Genomic DNA, 14,039 nt, shown 5'->3' with positions numbered 1-14,039 from the left:
GCACTCGAGGAAGAGATTTCTCTCATCGTCCACGTCTGCCTCAGTTCTCAGTTCAATGTGTCTCCATTCTGCCACCCAGACAAGCGTGGGCCCTGGTGAGGATAACTGAATTATAGACCCGAGTTTTGCAAGTGCATCAGCTTGCGAGTTTAGCCTCCTTGGGATGTGGCTCAAGGATAAATCCTCAAACTGGACCATATGTGATTTTGTAGTATCATGTTAAGGCTTGGTTGCTTCCCTAGTCAGAATTTGCAGACCCCTATCACGTTTGGCTTTGTGGTATTGATGACCTCATGCCAAAAATGTGATCAAGACTGCGGCTGATTGACGTTTCTTACATAAGAAATAGCTATTTCTATTAAATGAAGCAACGGGTGTGGGTCAGGAACTGGGGTCATCCTGGACCGGGGAGGATGAAGGACTTGATCTCCCATCAGGTCTTTGCCTTGAGCTCTCTTATGAGCATTAGTGACATGACTGAGATGACAGGGCTGGTTCAAGATGGTACTCTTATGGAAGGTCTTCGCATACCAAGGCTAGAGGTGCATACCCAAAGGAGGAGGGGCAAGTAGGAGAAGGGTTGACTCATGAGGGTGCCTGAGTTGGGAGAGAGGGGTTGTCTGTGATGGTGATGTGTGTGCGCCTTTTGGAGAAAGGTTTCGAGTCACCTTGGGATCAACCCGGGATCGAGCAAGTGTTTGACCTTAGGAAACCGAGAACTACTAGCAGGTGTCTATAAAGGATCAGGTGGAAGCTTGCCCATTACAGGGTGCACTAGTGTGTGATGAGTAGGAGGACAAGGGGGTCGTCTTCCTTGTACTCGGGTTGGCGCAACGACGGTGTTGTTTCGAGTGGTGGGATTCACATGCATAATGTGTGCAGGACCTAGCCTTGATTCAAGACGCTGACTAGAGGTAACATAAGGGTTGCCCCGAGGTGCGGATCAAGTGGAAGACCCACGATCCTTGAGGTGTGTGTGAGAACTGGAGGCCTCAAGGTCTCCGCCTTAATGTGTCTCGCCTCTAAGGGTAGAGACTCGTGGTGGTGCTGGAATGTGGGGTTTAGCCTTTTGGCGACCCACTGAAGCGATGGAAACTTGCTTGCCTTTGGCAGAAAGGGACTGGACAGCCTTCTAGCGTACCTCGGCAATACAACCGACAAGTGACTTGCCGGTGACAGGGTGCATGCTGTGAGTGGTGGCGTATGTGTCACCAATGCAGGGTGTCTTGGCGAAAGTTCCACCAGAGCTAGAAGATGGGGAGTTAGGAACCTTTAAGTCCCTCCTCACTCCTATCCAGGTTAAGATCTGGGAGCTAGACACTGGGTCTTTGGCCATAAGGAAAGTTAGGAACGAAGCTCGAGGAACTTGTTCACAAGGAACGCTCACAAATACGAGGATAAAAAAAACCCCAATTCCGGTAAACGAGTTAAGAAACCCAGCAGTCATGTAGTGTGTGAAAACGGAAAAACAAAGGAAAAACTAGCTAAATAAGAACGACTTGACGAAGGGGTAGTAAGTCCCCAGTGGAATCGCCAAGCTGTCTAGGTGCCTCGATCTCGCTCTTCAGATCTGAATGATCAGGCGGCATGCGTCTCGGGTTTCAGGGGAACCAGGGACTTTGAGATCGCTTTCTTGAGAACTTCTCTCAAAAGCGAGGGTAAGTATACCAACTGATGAGAGAGGAATTTAAGGTGGGTTCGAAACTTACTCGGGCTGGCTCCAGTGAGCACCCTCTTAGATCACGAAGAAAGCCGACCAGTCGTAGAACTGGTTCGAAATCGCCTCCCTTAGCCTGTATTCTCTTGTTTCTTCAATCACACCCACATGGTTAATTTTACAAGACAAGTGGGCCGAAAGAGACCCCACATTGTCCTTGAGCGAGTAGCACATCCCAAAGAGGAAAAGGTAAGCGAATAGATGAAAGAAGAAGAAAGAAGTAGATCAGAGGAATTTGGACTACACGACGAGACCAACACAGTAGCTAGATCCGCAAGTGATAGACTCGGCGTGGTAGCAAGGCAAGCACGATAACTAGATCAGCACAACGGTAATACTACTAGATGCTAGAACGATCATTGGCCAGCTTAGCACAATGGCTAGCCTATCATGGCAGTAAGGTCGGCCCAGTAACTAAGACGGGCTCAGCGGCAAGACTACTAGATGACAAGACTATCATAGCAATGTTTATCTCAGCCTCTCTTAATCAAACAAGAGAGAGAAGAAAGAAGAGAGGGAAAGAGAGACATGCACAGTATTATTGACGTGTTGCATGTGAGAAGAAGACGAGATGAGTAATGAGAGAGAAAAGGAAAAGGGGAAGAGGAAACAAAGAAGGAACATAATGAAATGAAAGAGAAGACAGCAAGGGAACTGGGAAGGCAATGAGAGAGAAGATAGGAAAGAACATGGACGGCGATGAGCTTCCACCGTCCATGACAAAAGGGTAAGAAGAGAGAGAAGACATGGGCGGCGATGAGCTTCTACCATCAATGACACATGTCTAAGAAGAGAGAGAAAACATGGATGACGATGAGCTTCTGCCGTCCATGACAGATGAATGAGAGAAAAAAGAGAAGACATGGACGACGATATGCTTCTGCCATCTATGACACATAATTAAGAAGAGAGAGAAAGCATGGATGGCGATGAGCTTCCACCGTCCATGATAGAGGAAAGAGAGAAGAGAGAAAAAACATGGACGACAATGTGCTTCCACATTCTATGATAGAGGAAAGGGAGAAGAGAGAGAAAAGAATGTGCTTGATGGCAATGTGCTTCTACTCTCTATGACACATAATTAAAAAGAGAGAGAAAACATGGATAGTAATGAGCTTCCGCTACAAAGGAAAGAGATAAGAGAGAAGACATGGACAACGATGTGCTTTCGCCATTCATGATAGAGAAAAGAGAGAAGAGAAAGAATACTTGGGACAATGATGTGCTTCAACCATGCATGACACATAATTAAGATGAGAGAGAAAATATGGACGACGATGATCTTCCACCGTTCATGACAGAGGAAAGAAAGGAGAGAGAAGACATGGATGATGATGTGCTTCCATCGTCCATGACACATAATTAAGAAGGGAGAGAAAACATGGACGACGATGAGCTTCCACCATCCATGGTAGAGGAAAGAGAGAAGACATGAACGACGATGATCTTCTACCATCCATGACAGGGGAATGAAAGAGGAGAGAAAATATGAGTAGCGATGAGCATCTGCCGCCCATGACAAAAGGGAAGATAAGGAAACTTTGACAAAGACCCGACCTGCCACTTAGGTTAAGAGATGAAGGAGAGAGAATAAAGAGGAAGGTGAGAGAATAGAGAGAGAGTAGCAAAGAGAAGAAAGAGAAAGGAAAGATAAAAGAAAAAGAAGGAAAGTGGATAAAGAAGATCAGAGAAGAAATAGGTAAGATCGATATAGACAAGAGGAGAAAGAAAGAGAGAGAAGAGAGGAGGAGAGAGAAAGAGAGATGAGAGGAGGAGAGAGAAAGAAAGAGATGAGAGGAGGAGAGAGAAAGAAAGAGATGAGAGGAGGAGAGAGAAAGATAGATAAGAGGAGGAAAGAGAAATTACCTTTGTTAAAGGGTACCAGATCCTTTTTTCTCTCTCCTCTCTCTCTCCAAGACTTGCCCAATATTTGAATGTGAAACCTCTCAAATTTTATTGATGGGTATTGAAAAATCGAGGGTCCTATGACAAGTATCTTGAACATGTACTTATAGAATTGGGCCCAAACATGGGTGGATGCCCAAAAAATACCTAAATTGATGATAATTACAATTTAATTAAATTAAAAGAAATTCTAAAATTGGGTGCAAAATGACTGTTCTGCCCCTTCCTGACAATAGATGGAACTCCAAAACATTCCCAGCTGTAGCCCTAGAACTTGCGTGATCTTCCATGGATGATCTGAGGCTGCTTTCATGCTGGTTTGACCGAAAGATGATTGTTTTCTTGTTGGGCTCGGCATGGGGATGACAATCGATTTGATACCAACTTCGAGCCACAGATCGTGTTTTTAAGCCACAATCATGCGACTTGAAATTTGGATGAATCTCGAAAATTTTGGATCGATATTGTTCTCATTCCTTGATGTTTTTCGGTGATTTATTCACTGGATCACACTAAGCATGCCGTCACGATCATGTGGAAACAAACACAGCTCAATGTTGTGCCCGGATGAAGATTTCACAACTTTGGAGTTTTGGCTAGAATTTGGAATTCCGATGTTGGAATTTTCAGTCTCTTTATTGGTTTCATGTGTAAAATCCAACTGTTCATCATGTAGAGGGTTCGAACTATAAATAACCCTAGACCTTACGCACACGAGGGAACTTATCTCATGTCAATCCGATGCGTGAGCGTCGTCATTTGACCGATCAGTAACTTATCTCTAGCTTTTCTCCCTGGTCGGACATTGTCACGAGGCATGCCACATATTGAAACTCTCGTCTTGACGAGACGACCACGCTCACAAAATTTGAGCGTGTTCCGACTCGGGACGAGTGAGAAATGGGCCTTCGAAGTCACTGCCCAAAACTGTAAAAACAACCACCTTTAATGGTGATTGGGTGCAGGAAGGGCACACAGGAATGGTGTGCAGCCTACCCCTTTGTGGTATTTTATCCAGAACGTTGTTTTGGAGTACCCGATTAAGCCGAAACTTGACCCATAGGGGTTTTCGACCGTGTCAGATCTAATGACAGTGGTCCCACAACACTTTGATGCACTGAAAATGTAGTTCTAGTTATGGGGTCTATTTCAGGGTGCTAGAGGCTGGTTTTTTCGAAATTGTTTCTTTGCTTGCACTGCCTTAGACATGTCAGATTGTGACGAAACTTGTCAAGTTTCCTTTTGAAGTGCCTTGGAAGATTTCTACCCATTTTCGGGCAATTCTAAGAATGTCAAGAATTCCATTGTATATTAGGCTTTATTGTTCGGCTTCCTCTTGATTCTACATCAGGGACCAAGGTGCTGAAAAATGTCTTCAAACACCTCCCAATTCCAAGGGTAGTCTAAGGCAAAAATCTATCCTAGAGGAGGAGTTCTGAGTATCCTATTTTTCCTGATATCTCGATGCCAATTGCAGTTCTCCCCTTTTTAAGGGTGATCTGCCTCCTAGTACCCTTGACTGGTAATTCTCCACTAGCGCGCATAGGCCTCAGTCGCTCGGGTCCTTCTGCCAAATGTGGTACCACATTCTAACTGACCTCAGTCATTTTTAAACATGTGGACCATGCAGTACGGATATGCTCTGGCAATCATGATTCACAGAGAGCCCTAGCTATTCTTTCTTGCCATTGTTCACTCCGCCATGGCATTTCTCAAAGAATACAGAAAAGGGACAACCCTTGTAAAGCCCATGCTGACGAGCAAACCGATGGGGGAAGTACCATTTGAGTCTGGCATTGTGTGGGGTTCGATATGCCAAAACCCCACCTCTGACGCTCTAGATAAACATGAGCTCCTTGATGGTTGTGGAAGCACCATCCGGCTCCTTGCCCAGTTCATCAATGAAGGCACGGTCAGTAAAGCCTCCAACTTGAAAGGTGACTCGGCGCATCTTGGAGAACTCATTCCCCAACAAGTTATGAGCCTCCCATGGACTGTGAAAGATAGCCTTCTGCCCAGCAATCCTCATCAAGAAGGGGCATATCTTCTCCCCCGTGCTCGAACTTCTGACATAAGTGACAGGGAAATAAGCTCCTAGCCCACCCGTATACATAATGGACAAGTAATGGTGTCTTGAAATCCCCTAGGAAAGCTTCACCTCCGATAAGGCCATTGCCTCCCTCTTTGCCTTTATAGGATTTCCCTCTGGAAATGGCTCCGAGTCTATGGTAGATACTACAGAGAACTGGTTATGCAAGGGCATATTGGCACCCCCTCACCATGTCACATGCTAAGAAGATGGAGTCATCATTGGCCTCGAATTGGTAAATTGGAGGCATTACCTTTACAACCGCCTTTCCCTTCCTTCTTGAAGCACCTCGATCACCATCCTCGGGGTAATCCCCGCAAAAAAATTTAACCTGTTCGGTGAAGGTGAACCGACCATTGCTAGCCTTGGAATAAAGCAGTTGGTAAATCTCAAAGATTTTCTGAAGACTAGCTAGCAATTCTTCTTCTCGTAGGCGAGCTTCACCAAAAATGACTGAGTTCCGAGGGACAAACTCATCATACATTGCTCTAATCATTGGAAGACTACAGATAAAGTCAAGATCCAGTAAGGAGATTCCTGCCTCCCCATGCTCAAGGAGCCATGTGTTGCTAACATGACTCCAGGTCTCCAGCAATACCTTAATAGTGTTGGAGCATCAATCATAATAGTCGACTGAGCACTGAACTGCTACTTACAAAGAAGCACGCTCAAGAATGCTTTTGTTTGACCCCAGCACCTGGATGGTACAGGAAGAGTACCCCTACAAGTACTGATGCTCCCCCTGTATTTTGAGACTAGTAGAAGACCATATCAGCCCCTTGGTGTTCACCATCCTCTTTCTTAGAGTCAATAAGTTTGCATCAGAAGCCAAGTGCATGTAATGAAGAAAAGCCATCCCTTCTTCAACACTGATGTTTCCATCATTATCCTCCCAGACCTCAAATCAAACTGAGTCGGCAATAAAAGTGACACTAAGGGGCCACTCCGTTTGCATATTGGGGCCGTCAACCAAACGGGTTCACCCCGGACCAGACTCTCACCAGTAAATTCACTGGTGTCAAGCTCTCCTACCTTTGGAAGGTTCTTCATTTCAGGGATTCTGTTTGTAGGCCCAACCATTAGACTGACTTTAAGCACTCACTACCATGTGGAAATGACCAAGACACAAGGCTATCACCGCGTGTGAAAGACACTGAGTAGCATCACGCGTGACTAATGTCGTTTGCGTCAAATAAGGCCTAACGCTAACTGTACTTGCTGAAAGCTAACACCAGGTGCATTTTGAAAGTCTAGCGCTGGAAATGTTTGCCAAGGCCCAACGCCTGCTATATTCTCAAAGCTCAATGCTGGTTGTATTCTCAAAGCCCAATGCCGGCTGTGTCTTCAAGGACCAACGTCGGCGGCATTTTTCAAAAACTAGCACCAACGGGGTTTTAAAAAGGATAACACCGGTAGTGTCTTCAAGACTATTGTCGCATGTGATTTTTGAAGTGGCGACACTATTTTAAGACATTTTTAAGCATCATGGGTCCCTGATGCGGAAAAAAAGGGCGAAGCCGGGCAATAAAGCCTGACGAACAAAGGAAATTTTGACAATCTCAAAATTGCTCCAGAATTAGCTACGATCTTCATAAGGACTCCTAAATATCTCCTTCCAGCTTTTGTCTCAATCCGACATGTCTAAGGCAGTGCAGACAAAGAAACAGTTTCGACTGAATCAACCTCTAACAACCTGAAACGGATCCCAATAACTTGAACCCTACTTTCAAAGAATCAAACGGCTGTGGAACCCCCTCCATTAGATCTGCCACGGTTGAAACAGGGGTCAAATTTCTTTTGAAATGGACACTCTGTGAAGACGTTATGGGTAAAAGACCAAACCAGGAGGAGCCGCACACTATTCCCGTGCGGGCACCCTGCAAGTAATCTTCATTAAAGGAACCGTCATGAATAGTAACTTGCAATGCTCGTATCTCACTCGTTTGAGATCGGATCATGCTCAAACTTGTTGGAGCATGTTCGTCTCGTCGAAATGAGGACTTTGATATGTGGCATGTCCTGTGATGATGACTGAGCTAGGAGAAAAAATAGAGAGAAGATCGTGAATTGAAGCCGCACATTACAAGTTTCCAGCAGTACCTCCGTTCACTCAAGCGGCAAAAGCACAACCCCCGCGAGCCCGATCGATGCGAGACCAGTTGCATCGCGTGCGTAAGATCTGTAGCTATCACTGGTGTGAACCGCGTGTGTGATGAATGCCTGGATTTCGCACAAGATCAAGTTGATGTCACTGTAGCTTTCGATAGTCGGAATCCCAAATTGTGGCCAAATTTCAAGATTGCCAAAACTTCATTTGGGTACGAAATCACTTCTTGTTTGGTGCAACACGATTGTGGTGACATGCTCAATGCGATTTAGTGAAGAAATCACATAAAAACATCGACATGAAGACGCACTATCAATCAAAAGTTTTAGAGATCTATGTAAATTTCAAGTTATGTGATCATGCCTTTAAAGTGTGATTTATGGCTTAAAAGTGATATCAAAAGGATCGTAACATCAAGCCTTACACGATGGCAATCGTCTTTTTTTCATTCAAATGCCGGATTGTCAATGGATTGTCCGAGAAGAATCAAGAATGTCCTTAGTCCTCAGTAGGGACTATTTTAGAATTTGCCCAATTGTTAGGTAGGGGCAAATCAATTATTTTTCACCCTATTTTCTTTTTTTTCTAATTCACATAAATTGTAATTATCCCCAATTAGGGTTAGTTTTGGGTAATCCACCCATGTTTTAGCTCTAGTCTATAAATAGACATTACCTCTCATTGAGAGGGGATGGCTCTGGGATCTCTTTTTTGGACTCACGAAATCATTATACAAGGACCCAATAAAAATTAATGTTTTCCTTTTGCGTTCTCTTGAGCACGTCTTAGAGTGAGAGAGGAGAGAGAAAGTTTAGGGCGGTACCCCTCCTATCTTCAAGATAATTTCTTTCTCTTCACTTCTTTTCTCTCTTAGGTTTTATTCTTCTCTCCTCTTCTCTCTTTTCTTCTCTTTCTTCTTCTTCGTCAGTCTTCTTCTTCTCTGTTGTTTTTCTCAGAGGCCATGCACGGTAGTGGCAATGCAGACTGCAGACTATCTCTCTTTCCTCTTATGGATAGTAGACGAGGATACCTATCGCCGCCGGCAGGGGTCTCGCCCTACCTCTTGCTTATCGCAAACGGTGATACCTATCACCGCCCGCGGGAGCTCGCCCCTCCTCGTGCCTTTCGCAGACGACTATACCTATCGCTGCATGCGTGAGTCTCGCCCTGCCTCGCGCCTATCCTATATGGTGATACCTATTACCGCTTGTGAGGGTCCCGTCTGACCTTGCATCTCTTGCAGACGGCGATGCCTATCGCCGCATGCAAGGAGTCTCACCCGTGCTTCCCCTCGTGCAGACGATGATGCCTTCCGCCTTCCTTAGGCCTCTTTTGTACTATGTGCCTATTGTAGATGACGATACCTATTGCTGTCAGCGAAGGGTCATTGCTGCCTTCTCATGTCATCGACGGCGATAGCTAATGCCATCTGCAGTTAACTACCCGTCCCTCTGTTGTGAGCAACAGTGTCCACCGCCGTCCAGGGTCCACGACATTGTTACTCCACGACTGTGGATGGCAATGCCTGACGTTGTCAGGACCTACCTTCTCCTTTGTCCCGTGTCTTCTATCCGCTATCTTCTCTTCTCATTTCCTATTCCATGCTTGCTTGACTCAAGGATAGACTCAGTCTAATACTATCATAGCGGTCTGACTATCGAGCAGCATTGCCGTCATGCTGGTTCAGAGTACCATTCCCATCTTGCTGCCACACCATATGAAGACTGTCATATCGACCTTGGTTTCGAGTAGTATTGCCATCGTGCCGGTTTGAGTCTGTCACTGTACTTGTCCAGCTATCATGCTAGTCTCGTTCCCTTGTCAAGTCCTCTTCTCTTTTCTCCTCTTATTCAATCCCTCTTCCTCATCACCTTAATTTGTCATCTTCTCTGTAATGTGAATGTGCATCACCCTAAGAAGAGGGTGTCCCTCTTGTCTTGCAAATTAACCATGTTAGTGCTGTGCAGAAGACAAGGAGATTGCAGGTCAAGGGAGGTGATTCTAAACCAGCTGAAGAAGCTGGGGGGCTTTCCATCATGATCAAAGAGGGTGCCCACGCGAGTCAGACCCAGGAGAGGTTGGTCCTCACCTCACATTTAAAATTCCTCGCTAACCAATTGGGCACATCCCCTTGTTCTGTGAGCAAGGTTCTCGAGAAAGCGGTTTGAGGACCCGGGTCATCCGATCCCGAGTCCCGTATCACTCGATCACCCAAATTCGAGGAGGTAAGATCGAGGCATCCAACCAGTTTGGTGACTCCACTGGGGACTTACTACCCCATTGTCGGTTCGCTCTTGCTTGATCGGCATCACCTTCTTTTTTCTGCATCACATTCCAGAGCATCTGGGTTATTCAACCCTTTCTTTCGAGTAGGAGTTTTTCTTATCCTCGCACTCATGTCCGTCTTGGGGAAGCGAGCTTCTCAAGCCTCGCTCCCTATACTCCTCTTGAGTCATAACTCACAGTCTGACTCCCAGGTTATTTCTCTGATTGGTGCGAGAAGGGACTTGAAGGTCCCTAACTCCCCACTTTCTAGTCTTGGTGGACCCTCCACCAAGGCCCCTTGCATTAGTACCACACCTGCTACCACCCACAACACCCACTCTACTATTGGCAAGTCCCTTGCTAGTCATATTGGTGAGGTACACTTTAAGGTTGCCCTCTCCGCTTTCATGAAAGGCGAGCAGGTTGTCATCTCTCTTGAGGGTTGCCGCAAGGCCACCACACCGAACCTTTGTATCTAGAGGTTCGACACACCAAGGTGGAGATTCTGGGGCCTCCACCTCTCCCACACACTTAAGGGCTCATGGTCTGTTCACTCGAGCCACACCTCAGAGCAACGTTCATGCTACTTGAAGCCTGCGTCCAAGGCTAGGCCTTCTCGGGCTGAACCCTGCTCACGCCACACATCTCCATCCCTTAGCTAGGGACAACATCGGTTTTGTGCCAGCCCGAGCACACGGGGGGCGACCACTTTGTCCTCCCTCTCAACACACACGGCTTCACCCCGTGAGAGATACGCTCTTACCTAGTCCCTCACAGACACAAGGTTGTAGGACTCGACTTCCTAAGGTTGAACCAGCAGATCGATCCCGGGCTCAAGTCACCCCGAGGGCTGCATCCAAACGTGCACATGCACCAGCTTCATAGGTTCCTCCTTGATCCCGACTCAGGCGGAATTGCAAGCAACTACTATTTTCTATCACCCTTTCTTCGCCAGGCAAACACTTCAAGACCTAGTACTCAGGTTTTCCTTAAAAGTACCATCTTGAGTCAGCCACCTCACACCAGCCATGCACCCAAGCCTCACAAGGGACCTCGGGGCAGGGGCCTGATGATAGATAGAAGCCTACAGCATCCAAGGCAGCATCCCAGATTGTCGTTTGTATTTGAACCTCACTCTCTGCTCCAGCTGATGGACACAACCCTCGCATGCTCAAGAAAGATAGGGCAGTCCAAGTCTCAGGCTCAATTTTAGAGTGAAGTCTATTGTAGCCTCAAAGTCGAGCAGAAGAGACTCCTGCAGCTCCTGACTAGAGAGGCCCCTAAGGTGGTTGAGATTACCATTCTCGATGACCTCCTCCCTCACAATTCCTTCTTCCCTCTTTGGATTCCAGAACCTGAGCAAGAAGTCCATGAATATTGCTCGATGGTTACCGTTGCAGGACAAGACCGAGCTGCTAAGATGTCATGGACCCCAGACTATCAAGAACCGGTCCTCACACGATCGGTGTACAAGAACTGAGTCCAGTCGGAGCATGCTGAGGCCCTACAAACCTGCTTGCCACATACGACTCGCTGATCCCGGTAGTCCACCACTCCACATGGCTCTAACCGTCTAGAAGAAATGGTCAGCATCATGATGATCAATGAGCCGTTTGACACTCAAGAAGAGCGGAAGAATAATTTCGAGGTAATTATGCAGTCTATTCTCAAATAGATGGATCGCCTGGAAGCCTCCAGGCCCCTTGCTTCTTCTCCCCATGAGGCCAACTCCCCACCTGTTGAGGACACAGCCACCAAAAAAACTCCCCCACCGACCTCCCAAGATAGCTGTGCTCCTCACATGGTGTCGAAAGACGATATAGATGCCATGGTGACCCACAGTCCCAAGAGCAAGGTCCTGGGCATGCAAGGGCGCTGCTTTACCAAAAGGCGTACCCCTTGTATGTCGAGCAAGTGTCGTTTCCCTCAGACTATCGAAAGAGGAAGCTCCCCTTGTTTAATGGTACTACATCCTCGCACCAGCATATCACTCATTTCCAAGTGGCTTAGTGAAAGACAATAGCCGATGGGCGACTCCTCCTTCATCAGCTTGTCAAGACTCTCGAAGGGACAGTGTTCCAATGGTATGGTCGGCTATCTCCAAGCTCGATGCACACATGGCAGGAAATGGAGCAATTGTTTTACCAATGGTTTTATGAAGTTAAGAGAAATGTGGAAACCAAAGAGCCCCTTGGTTAATCTAGGCCTCCAGATCTGGATGATCGGGCGGCACGAGTCTCGGGTTTCATGGGAAGACCCAGAACGTTTATGAGATCGCTCTCTCAGGAACCTCTTTCGAGATCGGGGGTAGGGGTTACCAACTGGTGAGAGAGGAATTTTCAAGGTAAGTTTAGGACTTACTCGGGTTGGCTCGCATGAGTGCCCTATCAGATCAAGAAGAAAGGCCCCAAGTAATGAAACTGGTTCAGAATCGCCTCCCTTGGCTTGTATTCTTCTTAATTTCTACAATTACACACATATATGGAAAAGGTTGTAAGACGGGTGGGTCAGACCTCACCTTTTTCCTCTTTGGGGAACGTATTCAAGCAAGCATGTTCAAAAAGAAGAAGGGAAGAAAGATGCGAAAGAGAAGAGTTCCGCTGAGAGAGAGGATCAAGCTGGTGAGTATTTGGCCTGACGTGGCAGTAAAATGGGCTCGATACAAAGACCAGCTCACAAGATTACTACTAAATGTCATTACCAATACCGACTAGCTAAGCACGATGGTCAGTTTGTCATGGTAATAAAATAGGCCAAGAAATCTTGGCACAACACCATTACGGCTACACGACAGGACTTCCGTGAGAGGCTAACCTCAATCCCTCTTAGTCGAATGAAATAATAGCAGAGTGGTGGTCATGGGGGAAAAAATGAAGTACGAGAAGAAGGGAACAGACAGAGGGGGAGAGAAAAGATAAGAGGATTAAAAAGAGAGGGAAGGAAGATGCAGTCGGTGCTAGACATTGCCGACTGTTTCATGAGAGAGGAGAGAGAAGAGAGAAAGTACAGTCGACGTTGGCCTTCACCAACTGTCAGAAGAGAAGATAGGGAAAGAACTGATTGGTGCTAGGTTTGCGTCAGTTGCAATGAGAGAGAAACAAGGGAGAGAGATTGAGCCAGCGCTAGGCTTCACCAGCTGTGACATGAGAGGAGAGAGAAATCTAATCAGTGTAAGGATTCATCGACTGTTAGGGGAGAGAGGATAGAGAAATCGAACTGGTGCTGGGGTTCATCGACTGTTACGGAAGAGAGAAGAGAGAAATCCAACCGGTGCTGAGGTTCACCAACTATTTTGTACAAGAAGAGGGAGAAACCCCACCGACGCTACAAATGAAAGAAGAAGAGAGGGAAAACCCGACCAGGCTCTGGGGATGAAACAAGAAGAAGAGAGGGAAAACACCACCCGTGCTAAGGATGAAAGAAGAAGATAGGGAAACCCCACCCAGTGCTAGGGATGAAAGAGAGAAAAGAGAGAGAGGAGAACCAACTGACGCTAGGCTTGGATTAGTTGCAATGAGGGAGAGAGAGAGATAAGAAAAGAGGAGGAAAGAGAAAGAGCGGAGGAGAGAAAAGTTACCTGCTCAAAGGGTATCGGCCCTTTTCTTCTCTCTATTCTCTCTCTCTCCAAGACGTACTCACAGGCTTAAGCAAGAATGGAAATTTCTTTTGAATCATCAAAGAATGAATTGAGCATCCTTTTACAATGAGGCAGTGCGTTTTTATATAGAATTGGGTCCAAACATGGGTGGACACCCAAAATTAACCCTAATTGAAGGTAATTATGATGTAATTGAATTTAAAAAAATTCTAAAAATGGGTGCAAAAAGATTGTTTTGCCCGTTCCAAACAATACATGGAATTTCAGAACTGTCCCTCCTGCTGCTCAAGATCTTGCGTGATCTTCCATGGTTGACCCTGGGGTGTTCTGATGCCTGTTTGATCGAAAGACTACTTTT

Source organism: Amborella trichopoda, chromosome 2, assembly GCF_054954075.1.
Source record: "Amborella trichopoda isolate Santa Cruz 75 chromosome 2, AtrichopodaSantaCruz75HAP2 v2.0, whole genome shotgun sequence".
NCBI classification, from domain to species: Eukaryota; Viridiplantae; Streptophyta; class Magnoliopsida; order Amborellales; family Amborellaceae; genus Amborella; species Amborella trichopoda.
Note: the sequence above shows the minus strand (reverse complement) of the source record.